Here is a 15,170-nt window from a genome sequence, read left to right on the forward strand (position 1 = left end):
CAACACAAAATCTCTCTCTTTGCGGACGACGTCCTGCTTTCGGTGGCTGATCCCGCTAGCTCTCTTCCCTGTGTTCGGGATATTCTGCTAGAATTTGAAAGGGTGGCTGGCTTCAAGGTTAATTATGGCAAGTCTTATGTTATGAACTTAACCTTATCACAGACCGAAGTCGCTCAGGCGAGGGCATCAACACCACTAGCTTGGGCTTCGGGCTCGATTCTTTACCTAGGAGTCCACCTGACCCCCACGGTGGGTGGGTTGTTCGCGGCCAACTTTCCACCCCTACTGGCTAAGACGCGGGCCGAATTGGAGAAGTGGAAGCCTAAATTCCTGTCCTGGCTCGGTAGGGTGCATGCCATTAAGATGGTCCTTCTCCCCAAATACTTGTATCTATTTCAGGCCCTACCGATTCCACTGGGTACATCCTTCTTTGGCCAGCTCAAAACGTTGATCCTGAACTTTGTCTGGCAGAGTGGTCGGGCACGTCTCTCGTTTGCACTCCTACGACGGCTACGGTCTGATGGGGGGGTCGGCCTCCCGGATCTACACCTCTATTATAAGGCTGCCCAACTCAGAGTCATGGTGGAATGGTCGCAACAACTCTCCGAGAAACACTGGCTACATATGGACCGAAGGGTGGCTGGTCGGTCCATTTGGGATCTGGCCTGGAAGCCGAAGCGAGATCGCCCGGTGAATGCGTACATCAGTACGCCCACGGGGACTACACTGAAAGTGTGGGACACTTTGGTAGGTGATGAGCGGTGGACAACCTTTCCATCTCCGTTCACCCCATTGCATTTCAATCCGGCATTCCCGCCGGCTCTCAGCGAGGGCCCCTTTGATGCTTGGAGGGAGGGAGGATGCCGCACGCTGCTCCATCTGTTTCACGGCTCTGACCCCTTGACCTTCGAGAATTGCATGCGGGACTATCAGGTGCCGCAAACTGATAAATACAAGCATTTACAACTGCTTCATTGGGCCACGTCGCCGGGAGTGCGGGAGGCAGCCACGAGGCCTCCCTCCAAATTTGAGGCCTTCCTGCTGGAAACATCCACTATGAAGGGAGCCATCTCCTTCCTATACCAACTGCTGCTTCAATCCGCCCTTTCTCCTAGACCGCGTTACATGGAGCAATGGGAGGAGATGGTGGGGAGGGACATCACCGATGGTGAATGGTCGGCACTATGGAGGGATCTGACGCAATTTAATCATTCGATCCTCCTGAGGGAGGCGCACTTAAAAACTCTCACTCAGGGGTATATGGTCCCGGCCCGGCTTCATCGTATCTACCCGGCTGTATCGGATAAGTGTTGGAGGGGCTGTGGCCTTCTGGGGGATTTCCGCCACATTTGGTGGGACTGCCCAATCATCAAACCCTTCTGGGATGAGATTCTCTCACATATTAAAGATATTTTGCGGTATCCTATTGACAACTCTTTGGCATTCATACTCCTGGGCCTGAGGGACCCCGGCCTTGAGCACCAGACACGCGCGGACAAGAAGATTCTATGGCTTTGTTTAGGCGCTGCCAAGCTCACGCTGGCTGCAGCTTGGAAGCGGAAGGAGGCACCGGCGATTTCACTCTGGCACGCGAGACTGTGGAGGCTCCTGAGTCTTGAGAGAATGGCGGACATCTTCCTCGGCAATTACAAAAACTTTAAACACATATGGGGTCCCTTGGTGTCCTTTCTTTCTACTGGTTTGCCCTCGGCAGTATGCCCAGCATCATTGAGGACCTTACACCTTTTTCAGCTTTAAGTATGCATGACGGATGAATGGGGAATGAGTGTGGCACCGTCACGGGGGGGAGAGGGTGGGACGTGGGAAGTTATGTTTGTGTTCCCTTTGGTCTGCAGTCGGGGCGCCTATGCTTCATGGACGAGGCCCTTTTTTGTGACTCTTGGCCTATTCCCAGCTTGATTAGCAGAGACTTCCAGCTATGGAGCTACATATAAGACTGCCTCTACCCTGCGAATGTTTGAGCCTAGAGTTTGCATCTTTTTCTCGCACTATATTACTGCCTCGTCCTGATCTACTGTTTTTCCCACTGTGTGGGACCATCTGTGCGCCCGCTGTGGTACATTATGTTTACTGTTCCTTTGTACTATGCAAAATAAAAATTTTACCAAAAAAAAAAAGGTGCAGGGCAAGCGGGAGAGGCTTGGGCCCCTAGCCGGTAGCACTCAGGAGTATATGGAGGTTAGTGCTGGGCTGCTGTGTCTCTTTATTCTCCTCCCACTCGCGCCAGGCCTCTAGTTTCAGTCGGGCCTTCCCTTAGATGGAGCAGGTGTTACCCCTCGTGCCACAGATGCACACAGTTTCTTGCTCCTTCCGCACCACTTGCACCCCGCGGCAAGTGAAGCGCCGGGCATCCATGACAATTGTGAGCTCACCCTCTGGAACACAGAAGTAGGTCTGCTTGGCTGGGCGCGTCTGAGAGAGGAGTTGTGCCTCTTGAATGGGTGGGTGCATGAGTCCGCTGCTCGGGGATCAGCTTGCTTCCGCTCTTCACAGCGGTTGCTGCTCCTGGCTAGGCTGGTTTAACCTTAGTGGAACAGTAGGTCATTTTGCACACCCCGCTGACTTCAGGCCCCCAGCTTTCACAGGTTCAGGGCTTTGGGGTAATGAAGAAGCCACCCTAAGGCCTTGCAGAGTCCTCTCCTTGTGGTTCAGAGGCCCATTGGATCTCCCAACCTATGGGAAAGGCCCTTTGAGTCACACAGTCTTCTCAGCTGCTGTCAGTTCCAGCTGGCGATCAAGTGGTTCAGTCGAGTTGGGGCTGCAGCCCACCCGCAGGGAGGCCACGCGCCGATCAACAGAGGGGTGCCCGCCCCAGGCCACAGATCGCAGCACCAACAGGCCCTCGCGAGGCGTCCACTCCCGCTATGGGCCAAGCGCAGAGCAAGTGATCCTGCAACTGGGTAGGTGCTGTAGTATATAGGGCCCCTTTCTCACTCCAGACGCCAGCGGCAGGAGTTGCGCTCACTTCGGGCGGTCAGCTGCCCTCGGAGCCTCAGGGCATTAGGCCACCATGGGGGGCATCATCGGCAGGCCCAGGATCAGATCGTAATATATCCCCACCACCAGGCCCTTGTGATGTGTCCCGCCGATCATGGGCCAAGCGTACCGCAAGTCGTCCGAGGCTGGCCCGTGGCTGCAGTCTTTGCTGTTGGGAGTCCCTGCCGCCCCAAGGAGCAGTGTGGCAGCTCCAATGCCTTGTATGGTGCCCTCTCTTCACCTCAGGCACCACCGGCGGGTGTCTCATTCGCGCCGGGCAGGTCAGCTGCCCTCGGAACCTTAAGGCACTCAGCCACCATGGAAGGTATCAACGACAGGTCCAGGATCGGATGGCTGCAAATACGCACCACCAGGCCCTCGCGATGTGTCCTGCCGATCACGGGCCGAGCGCACCGTAATCCGTCCACGGTTGGCCAGCGGCCACAGCCTGCTGTTGGGAGTCCCTGCCGCACCAAGAAGCAGTGCGGCGTCTCCGATGAAATGTATGGTGCCCTCTCCTCACCTCAAGTGCCAGCGGCAGGTGTCTTGCTCGTTCCAGGCCTGTCAGCCACCCTCGGAGCATCAGGGCACTAGGCCAACACGGGGGCATCATCGGGAGGCCCAGGATCAGATCATGGCATATCCACACAACCAAGCCCTCGCGATGCATCCCGCCGATTGCGGGCCGGGTGCACCGCAAGCCGTCTGCGGTTGGCTAGCAGCTGCAGTCTGCTGTTGGGAGTCCCTGCCGCCCCAATAAACAGAGCAACGGCTCATCAGATGCCATTTATGTTGCCCTCTCCTCACCTCAAGAGCCAACGGCAGGTGTCTCTCTCGCTCCAGTCCTGTCAGCCGCCGTCAGAGACTCGGGGCACTAGGCCACCGCAGGGGCCATCCGCGGCAGGCACAGGATCAAGACTGCATTTCCAGCATGAAATAGGCGGCCAGAGCCCTGAGACCACCACGGCCTTGACTCCGCATGCCCTTCAGGCACAGATCAGTTCGGCACCATTTTATCTCGGGTCTCGATGTTCCGCAGATGATCGCCAGCTGTCCCTGTCGCCTGCATGGGCTCTTTTCAGGGGATCAGGACTGCCATGGATGTGGGCACCTTGGTGACAAAGGTGTCTCGGCTGAATGCTGTGTACTGGAGTTGCGACCGACATATTGACTCGCCAAGCCACGCCCGATACAAAGAATGGTTAGCTATATAAAGAGCTTTTGAAGACTGGCGCCAATATTTGCTGGGCACCTTACATAAGGTTACTGTTCTCACTGACCATAGAAATCTGTTATTTCTGAAATCTGCAAGAGCCCTGTCTAGGAGATAATTGAGGTGGACTTTGTTTTTTAGCGAATTTCATTTTGTCATACAATTTCAACTGGGAAAGACATGAAAAGGCAGATGCCTTATCTAGATTGGGTTATGAGATTCAGGAATGGGAACCCCTCTCCCATTATTGCCACTGAACATATACTTGGGGTGGTACATTCTGAAGAGAATTTCGTTCAGAAGCTGTCAGTAGCACAAGACACTGAGGAGGTAAGAGTATGGGAGACAAAACATCAAAGGATAAGAACTAATATCCTCCTATACATACAAGGGGCTTTAGTGGTTCCCACAGCAGAATTACAAAGACAGGCCTTAGAATGGAGTCATGCTCGTTTACTCATAGGCCATCCTGGATATAAGAAAACTGTATAACTTGTGAGACCGCAATTTTGGTGGCCTTCTCTGGCAACTAATACTAAGAACTACATACAGAAATGCTACATACGCGCACAAACAAGAGTTCACATCAAGTACCTGCTGGGCTGTTGGTTCCATTGCCTACTCCTCCTAGTCCCTGGCATTCTATTTCAATGGATTTTATAGTGGAGTTACCTAAAACCAGACAAGGAAACACTGTTGGCCTGTTGGTGGTGGACAGGTTAACAAAAATGTCCCACTTTATATCTTTGAAATCCATCTCTACATCTTAGGAGTTAGCCTTGTTATTCGTAAAACACATTGTTAGATTATGTGGGCTTCCTTCTGTAATGGTTTCAGACCGTGATCCTCAGTTAATTTCCAAGTTCTGAAAGGGGTTGGGCAATCTTTTACAAATCAATGTGCGTTTTTCTTCAGGACATCATCCACAAACTGATGGACAGACAGAAAGGGTCAATCAGTGCTTAGAGCAGTATATACCGTGTCAGTTATTACAATCCACCTCTGATTGGGACACATATCTATGAGCAGCTGAATTTTCTATTAACCCCTTCCATGCTCATGACGAGCTCAGCTCGTCATGAGGCACACTGGAGCTGTGCTGATGACGAGCTGAGCTCGTCATGAAATGCTGCTTTCCTAGGTTTTTCAAGCAAGCCGGGCCGAAGACGGCTGTAATGCCAGAAACCGGTCCCAGGAAGCTTGTTTCCTTCCCAGTGAAAGAATTGGCTTTGTAGTTTGGTTTGCCCTGTTCCCATCATGCACTGGGACAGGAACAGACTAATTTGCATACAGCCAGGTTCTGAGCTGGGATGGTGCAGTGAGCTAAAAAACGGTGTTGGATCTAGCCCTGATCTCTTGACTGGGTGAGAGTATTCTGCTTAATTCAGAAACTCTGTCCATCACCACCCCTTGTTGTTTAATTATTTTGTCCACCACAAGCGTGGAAGGGTATACTCAGATGTGAGTCCCTTGCTCATTGCACCATCAGGATTCAAGCAAGCCGGGCCGAAGACGGCTGTAATGCCAAAAACCGGTCCCCGGAAGCTTTTTTCCTTCCCAGTGAAAGAATTGGCTTTGTAGTTTGGTTTGCCCTGTTCCCATCATGCACTGGGACAGGAACAGACTAATTTGCATACAGCCAGGTTCTGAGCTGGGATGGTGCAGTGAGCTAAAAAACGGTGTTGGATCTAGCCCCGATCTCTTGACTGGGTGAGAGTATTCTGCTTAATTCAGAAACTCTGTCCATCACCACCCCTTGTTGTTTAATTATTTTGTCCACCACAAGCGTGGAAGGGTATACTCAGATGTGAGTCCCTTGCTCATTGCACCATCAGGATTCAAGCAAGCCGGGCCGAAGACGGCTGTAATGCCAAAAACCGGTCCCCGGAAGCTTGTTTCCTTCCCAGTGAAAGAATTGGCTTTGTAGTTTGGTTTGCCCTGTTCCCATCATGCACTGGGACAGGAACAGACTAATTTGCATACAGCCAGGTTCTGAGCTGGGATGGTGCAGTGAGCTAAAAAACGGTGTTGGATCTAGCCCCGATCTCTTGACTGGGTGAGAGTATTCTGCTTAATTCAGAAACTCTGTCCATCACCACCCCTTGTTGTTTAATTATTTTGTCCACCACAAGCGTGGAAGGGTATACTCAGATGTCAGTCCCTTGCTCATTGCACCATCAGGATTCAAGCAAGCCGGGCCGAAGACGGCTGTAATGCCAGAAACCGGTCCCCGGAAGCTTGCTTCCTTCCCAGTGAAAGAATTGGCTTTGTAGTTTGGTTTGCCCTGTTCCCATCATGCACTGGGACAGGAACAGACTAATTTGCATACAGTCAGGTTCTGAGCTGGGATGGTGCAGTGAGCTAAAAAACGGTGTTGGATCTAGCCCTGATCTCTTGACTGGGTGAGAGTATTCTGCTTAATTCAGAAACTCTGTCCATCACCACCCCTTGTTGTTTAATTATTTTGTCCACCACAAGCGTGGAAGGGTATACTCAGATGTGAGTCCCTTGCTCATTGCACCATCAGGATTCAAGCAAGCCGGGCCGAAGACGGCTGTAATGCCAGAAACCGGTCCCCGGAAGCTTGTTTCCTTCCCAGTGAAAGAATTGGCTTTGTAGTTTGGTTTGCCCTGTTCCCATCATGCACTGGGACAGGAACAGACTAATTTGCATACAGCCAGGTTCTGAGCTGGGATGGTGCAGTGAGCTAAAAAACGGTGTTGGATCTAGCCCTGATCTCTTGACTGGGTGAGAGTATTCTGCTTAATTCAGAAACTCTGTCCATCACCACCCCTTGTTGTTTAATTATTTTGTCCACCACAAGCGTGGAAGGGTATACTCAGATGTGAGTCCCTTGCTCATTGCACCATCAGGATTCAAGCAAGCCGGGCCGAAGACGGCTGTAATGCCAGAAACCGGTCCCCGGAAGCTTGTTTCCTTCCCAGTGAAAGAATTGGCTTTGTAGTTTGGTTTGCCCTGTTCCCATCATGCACTGGGACAGGAACAGACTAATTTGCATACAGCCAGGTTCTGAGCTGGGATGGTGCAGTGAGCTAAAAAATGGTGTTGGATCTAGCCCTGATCTCTTGACTGGGTGAGAGAATTCTGCTTAATTCAGAAACTCTGTCCATCACCACCCCTTGTTGTTTAATTATTTTGTCCACCACAAGCGTGGAAGGGTATACTCAGATGTGAGTCCCTTGCTCATTGCACCATCAGGATTCAAGCAAGCCGGGCCGAAGACGGCTGTAATGCCAGAAACCGGTCCCCGGAAGCTTGTTTCCTTCCCAGTGAAAGAATTGGCTTTGTAGTTTGGTTTGCCCTGTTCCCATCATGCACTGGGACAGGAACAGACTAATTTGCATACAGCCAGGTTCTGAGCTGGGATGGTGCAGTGAGCTAAAAAACGGTGTTGGATCTAGCCCCGATCTCTTGACTGGGTGAGAGTATTCTGCTTAATTCAGAAACTCTGTCCATCACCACCCCTTGTTGTTTAATTATTTTGTCCACCACAAGCGTGGAAGGGTATACTCAGATGTGAGTCCCTTGCTCATTGCACCATCAGGATTCAAGCAAGCCGGGCCGAAGACGGCTGTAATGCCAGAAACCGGTCCCCGGAAGCTTGTTTCCTTCCCAGTGAAAGAATTGGCTTTGTAGTTTGGTTTGCCCTGTTCCCATCATGCACTGGGACAGGAACAGACTAATTTGCATACAGTCAGGTTCTGAGCTGGGATGGTGCAGTGAGCTAAAAAACGGTGTTGGATCTAGCCCTGATCTCTTGACTGGGTGAGAGTATTCTGCTTAATTCAGAAACTCTGTCCATCACCACCCCTTGTTGTTTAATTATTTTGTCCACCACAAGCGTGGAAGGGTATACTCAGATGTGAGTCCCTTGCTCATTGCACCATCAGGATTCAAGCAAGCCGGGCCGAAGACGGCTGTAATGCCAGAAACCGGTCCCCGGAAGCTTGTTTCCTTCCCAGTGAAAGAATTGGCTTTGTAGTTTGGTTTGCCCTGTTCCCATCATGCACTGGGACAGGAACAGACTAATTTGCATACAGCCAGGTTCTGAGCTGGGATGGTGCAGTGAGCTAAAAAACGGTGTTGGATCTAGCCCTGATCTCTTGACTGGGTGAGAGTATTCTGCTTAATTCAGAAACTCTGTCCATCACCACCCCTTGTTGTTTAATTATTTAGTCCACCACAAGCGTGGAAAGGTATACTCAGATGTGAGTCCCTTGCTCATTGCACCATCAGGATGCAAGCAAGCCGGGCCGAAGACGGCTGTAATGCCAGAAACCGGTCCCCGGAAGCTTGTTTCCTTCCCAGTGAAAGAATTGGCTTTGTAGTTTGGTTTGCCCTGTTCCCATCATGCACTGGGACAGGAACAGACTAATTTGCATACAGCCAGGTTCTGAGCTGGGATGGTGCAGTGAACTAAAAAACGGTGTTGGATCTAGCCCTGATCTCTTGACTGGGTGAGAGTATTCTGCTTAATTCAGAAACTCTGTCCATCACCACCCCTTGTTGTTTAATTATTCCTAGGTTTTTCAGCACAGGAGGGGAAAAGCCATAGCAGCCAAGGTGTTAACAATAGTATACACTCCTATACAGACTCTTCTCTCTTTTTCTGTTCATACAGTTTTCATCCACGTTTTCTGTTACCACTCCCTACTGTCTCCATGTGGCTCCTCCTGCACTAGAATTTGTTAAACAGATACATGAGATACAAAAGGCCGTCATAGTCAACCTAGACAAAGCCAAAGCTGAGTACAAGAAGAATGCCGATCTTCATCGCCGCCCTAGTCCTGAAAATGCCATTGGGGATATGGTCTGGTTGTCTACTTACCACATCACAATGAAAGGGGCTAGGAAATTCAAACCTCGTTTTATAGGTCCCTATAAAATCATAAAGACAATAAACCCTGTAGCCATGAAACCTGAACTCCCTACGACTGAAGATACGCCCGTCATTCATGTGTCACTACTGAAGCCTGTTGTGCAGGGAACTGTGTTGCCAATCCATCCTGCTGCTGTCAATGTGGAAGACGAACAAGAATATCAAGTAGGAGGGGGGTGTGGCTTTGGAGCCGACTAAGATGATCGCTTAGTGTCAGAGCTCGGGCCCTCGCCTGACAAGACACCCCCATATTCGCACAAATATCCGCTCCTGGGAAGCCATTGACAACAAAATTGAGTATGAGGTGGCGCGGGGAAGAAGTACGAGCCGCGGAACAACCCAGGAACGGCGCAGCAATACCAGAGAAAGGCGCCGACCGGAGTGCGTCTGATCTGCGACACGCTGGTTGGGTGGCAAGGATGGACCTCCCCCGGTCCCCAAAGGACCACAGCAGGAGAGTGGTGGTCTGCCAACAAGGGGCACCCCAGTAAGCCTTGACCCCCGCTGCTGTGACCGGCGGAACAGAGGCTCACGCCGGGGCCCAACATATCGTGCCCGGGAGGAGGGACCAACAAGCAAGAGCCGCGAACAAAGGATCACAGAAGGAGTAATGAGGTCCATTCATGCCTGATACTCCCCAACAGAGGCCCCAGAGTCTGATCGGAGCAGATAGGAGGAGACAGCTAGGCTGGAAACGGACCTGTGGTAAATGGCTGTCATTGAGACAGAGAAGAAGTAATTGTGCACGCTGGCAAGAAAGGGGAACAACGGTCAGGTGAGTGGCCAGCCTTCTGAAGACCCAAAAGCCTAATCAGAGACACAGCTAGAGAGACTGGGCAGCAGCAACACTTGGAAAACAGGCGCAAGTGAGAATAGGGGGCTTAGAGAGATCTTGAATTCCCTCTCCCCAGGGCTCATAGGCAATACGCCAGACATTGATATACGCCATAATCAAAGACCTCTGTACACAGGGAAAAACAGTGCGACCACAGCAGGTCAAGGGCGTAGAACGCCAACACACAACTACAGAAGCCTGGACTGACGTGCTCACTAAGGGGTGCCAAGGGGGAACAGCGAATACACACCAGCACAAGCCTAGGAATAGAGACAAGAGTAAGCAGCTACCTGCCATTTCCAAGATCGCACTCGAATCCGGTACAAACGAATTGCCTAGTGAAAGCATTAAGGTCCACGGTGCAAAGTGAGGCCTACCTGAACATCCAGAGGTGAAACAGACGGGCGGTGAGTGCGTATCCAAAATCTATAGCCCTAACATACAGGACCCACAAGGCTGTGACGAACCTTAGCTCGTGGATGAAGCCTAAGGCGCAGGCAGGGTCCCAGAACAACAAAATGGACAAATATGAAGTCCCGAAGAAGGCGATGAGCACCCTTGGGTCCCAACCAGAAGAACCTGCGAAACCCTCCCTAGGCGCAATCATGGCGGCGATTGTGGATCTGAAAGGGTAGATCGAACCCAAGATAGATGCAGTGACTCTGGAGGTGAAGCGGCAGAAGACTGATCTACACAAAATCTCTGAAAAAGTTAACACGACAGAGACCAAAGTGGCAAAGTTACAAACTAGTACGAAGCGCCTCGAGCAGCAGGTGCAGATTCTTACGAAGCAGCAAGAGACCAAGGCTGCGAGGCTGGAAGACCAGGAAGGGAGGGCCTGCTGAAATAACATCAGAGTGGTGGGGGTCCCGGAAGGCATGGAAGGGCCAAGCGTAGACCTCTTCCTGAGAAACTAATACTACAACATCTCAAACCGAAGAGACTGTCCACCTATTTCACAATATAAGGGCACACTGAGCCCCCAATTTCAAAGCCAAAACCGGGCGAGCCACCCAGAACGATAAGAGCCCATGCACTTAACTATCAGGACAGAGATGCCATACTGCAGACTGCACGGATGAACGGCAACCACCGATATGAAAATGCAACTGCTCGGTTTTTTCCTGACTTCACATTGCAGGTCCAGAGGCACAGGAGAAATGTTGAGGCAGTCAAGAGGGAGCTACGCAGCAAAGGAATGAAATATATGATGTTGTTTCCCGCAAAATCAGGGGGAATCACAGAAAAAAAGTCCTGGCATTTTAACACAGCAGAGGAAGCATGGGATTGGTTAGAGGGCTGGCGGACCGTGGGAATCAATGCCCAACGTGACCAAAGAAGAGGAAGGCAGAAAGGACAACTGTCTGGCTCAGCAGAAATGAGAACACCCTCAACCGATAGGAATTGATAGAGGGAAAGCAGAGACTGTACACCTGGGGCAGATATTCATTCGAAACTGCTGCTAGGGGCTACGAACCATCTTCAAGGCTGAGATGACAATGGCAAACATATCCTTTAAGCAAAACAGGGGAAGTAATATATAGTTGGGGACGAGTGACATTCAATCAAACACTGCTGCTTGCAACAGGAGTAACAACTGGACCAAAACCTTAGGGGTGGGAGCAGGCGAGGAAGCCATCTGCACTGTCAGGCATCGGCCTACCCTGTATTAGTAAACACAGTTAATGGGGAGGCAGGTGCTCTGCAAGTTGGGGAGTTGGATGGTTAATTAAACCCACCTAGGAGGGTAGCAGGGAGGGGGGAGTTATACAGTTAAGGGGAAGCAACACTGTTTAAAGTTAACAGAAATGGTTCGTTATGTGATACAGTATTGTCAGGATGCAACATTTCTACAGTATTCAACACACAGAGAGATGATCCAAACGATAAGATGGCCAAACAGCAGGTAGTGATACACAAAGGGAAGATCTGTATCTAGGATCACGAAAACAGACAGGGGGCCAGGGTGATAGTAAACTTAAAATCCTCACCTGGAATGTCAATGGGTTGGGTAACCAAATCAAATGCACAGTGGTATTACAGTACCTTCATAGGCACTCCCCCAACCTGGTGCTCTTACAGGAAATGCACCTAAAGGGTAACGATTACAAGCCACTAGACAGGTTTGGATACAAACTAGTGGCACATGCAGGTTATACGCTGGGATCGAGTTGGAGTACTAGTGAAGACTGCCCTTACACAGTCTGTTAAAGAAATCAAACAAAACCCCCTTGGGCGCTACGTGGCCCTCAGAAGGACATGAGAGGGAAGGGTTCTGAACATAATCTCGGTTTACGTACCACCGTACCAACACTCGGATACACTATCGGGATCAGGTGCCGTACTCGAGAACTCCAGCGGGGAATCCTAATACTTGGGGGAGACAGGAATGTGACCATGGACCCCGAGCGAGACAGGGAATCAAAAGCGACTAGCGGAAGGGGTGTCAGGAAATCAATTGCCTGTTTATTGCTTATTGGCAATCCACTTAGACAAGAAAGGCACTACTTGGCTCAATACCCTCAATAGTTAAGGTGACCCCACATACTTGGTTCCTGCTAAGAAAGGTTTATGCACTCTTTGGTTTCTGAAGGAAAGAGCGCTCACCCAACAGGTCACTGAAAAGTGACTGAATTTTGACCAGAATGGTCCATGCCTAGTAAATTATCTAAAACATTATTATTTTTTCTTCTTTTTCCCAATTTCCTCCATTTAAACTCATTTTGTTAAATTGTTTGTTAATTGTTATGGATGTATGAAAGGAAATTCTATGATTTCAAGACAGGCATGCTTTATATTACTGTCCTGAAGATGATGCCACATATCTAAGTCTGGGCATTGAAACGTCGACACCTATGTACCATATGTCTCTTAATAACCAGAATGTATTGAACAATGGTACCTTGATTGAATTAAGTCTGACTACTGAATACTAGGAAACAGACCGCTCCGCCCGTGTTTCTATGAAAATTGTTGTTTTGTCTTGTTTTATGTGGGTCACAGGTTGTGCCCCCTTGACATTACTTTCCAATTTTGTGTTGCTAGTTATATTTGTTAAATAAAACTCTGTCCGGCTGGATAAAGAACATACTGGCTATCTATCGTATGTTGATTCAAGCGTTCAATTTTCATGTACTAGGGACCCCTGTCTTTAGTAACATGTAAGGGGTACTGCATCAGATTAAATCCCATCCTGAAGAGGAAGCAGTACGCAATGATGCTGTTCGATAGTATCGACTGGCACTACCTAGATGCAGTCTTGGAGAGATTCGGGTTTCACCCTAATTATCAGGCGTGGATAAAACTACTCTACACAAAACGATGGCAGGGGTGCGAGTGAACAGTTCAATTTCCCGATCCTTTGAACTGCATAGAGGAACGAGACTGGGATGCCCGCTGTCCCCTATCCTGTTTACATTAGCACTGGAGCCACTAGCGGCATGGGTTAGAGGAGACCCAGTAATTATGGGGATACCAGGAGAGGGGAACTGGGAAGAGCGTATTTCATTATACTCCTACGACATCTTGTTATATGCCACCAGACCCCGATTTACAGTAAACATACTACTGCAGATATTTAGTCTATTTGGCAAATACTCAGGGTACAAAGACTATTGGGACAAGTCTCTCATGTTCCCATTAACAGGTGGGTCGATGCCTGCACTTCTGGGACAATTCAAAATACATACTGAAGACACATTTCAGTACTTAGGTATTACGATAGGGAAAATAGAATCAGAATTCCTTGAAGACAACCTAAAGCCCAAATTGGAGCGGTTCAAAAGGGACGTGACACACTGGAGGATCTTGCCAAGTTCAGTGATGGGAAGAGCACTGCTTTTCAAAATGAGGACACTGCCACTCATGCTGTATGTCCTACACAATACCCCATCAAGATCCAAGATACATTTTTCAGGGAGGTCGACAGTAAAATGAGGAAGCTCCTATGGGATGGGGTGGCGCCAGAATAGCCCTAGCCAAACCCCAGAGGAGTGTGTATGAGGGAGTCTTTAATTCGATAAGTTCCTGACTCCTAAATGTTATACAAATAGTATACATTCCAATAATACATTTGCCGGAGTATGATTATGGAATACGGATAATCCTATTTCTAGTGTGATGATTTTTTAAGTAAACATGAAGTATGAGACCGAATTAGATCCGGATATCCGTATTTGCGACGGGTTGCCGCAGTTTAAGTGAGTATTTAAGGACGGCCTATACACCTTGTTGGCTTCCAAGTCTGCAGGCTGGAGTTGCACGACACGAGGGACGCCGGCGTTTTTACTATCACTGTAATTGATACAGGTGGGGTTGCGGGTTGCCGGTCTCGCCGTGTATTTGGATTTGACCCCTAATTATATCCGTCTTTTGGCGTTTTAGGTGGTACCTTATCAAGAAATAGGACGTTTTTAGGAATCGCCATTTCGTATTTGCTGTGTACCTTCGCCTATAAATGTGAGTATTGGTGTAGAGATGGGGTATTTGGGTTAATGTAAGAAATAGGAGATCTAGTTAGTGACTTTCGCCACTTATGTCTTGTAGGTGGCAGATTTTAAAGAAACGTTATGGAGGTCTGATATACGTACCGCGTGTCTAGCACAGATTCTATTTTAAAGATGTGAGTATACGTTTATCCCTACCGTAAAATAGGATTGTGCCGAAGGAGGCAGATATGTACCCTTGATTTATTGGTTATTGTCCTTTTTTTTTTTTGTAGTTTATACTGCAACCATACGTCAGTACCTCTTTATGGTTTAACCAGAGATATAGATCCTGGATTTGCGTCATATTGCGTATACAAGCACTGCGAAAGGTGGGTCTATTTGTGCATATGTTGGTGTACGTAAAGCGCCTTAATATTGCTAACATCTTTGGGCTGAAATATACTACATACCTCTATGTATTTATCTCTGAAATCATAGGTTGCTGATTTGTAGGAACTCCTTCTCGTAATACTAGAGATACATTAGGGACGTAGGAGTGATTTTTTTTTTTTTTTATTTGTTTTTATTGCAGACTTAGAAACCACAGAATACAATTAGTCAACCAGTCCACTCGTGACGTCCCCCCCGATCAACAGTAAAACGTATACCATACACAGCCATTAAGCCCGCATCCCGGAGGCCGGGCGGCATAGTACTCTACTTAGTAGGAAAACATCACAGTGAGCGTCCCTTAGGGACCATGGCCGAAAGATCGTTTTACGTATCTGCATTTTACCC

This window comes from Lissotriton vulgaris, chromosome 3_1, assembly GCF_964263255.1.
Source record: "Lissotriton vulgaris chromosome 3_1, aLisVul1.2, whole genome shotgun sequence".
Classification (NCBI taxonomy): domain Eukaryota; kingdom Metazoa; phylum Chordata; class Amphibia; order Caudata; family Salamandridae; genus Lissotriton; species Lissotriton vulgaris.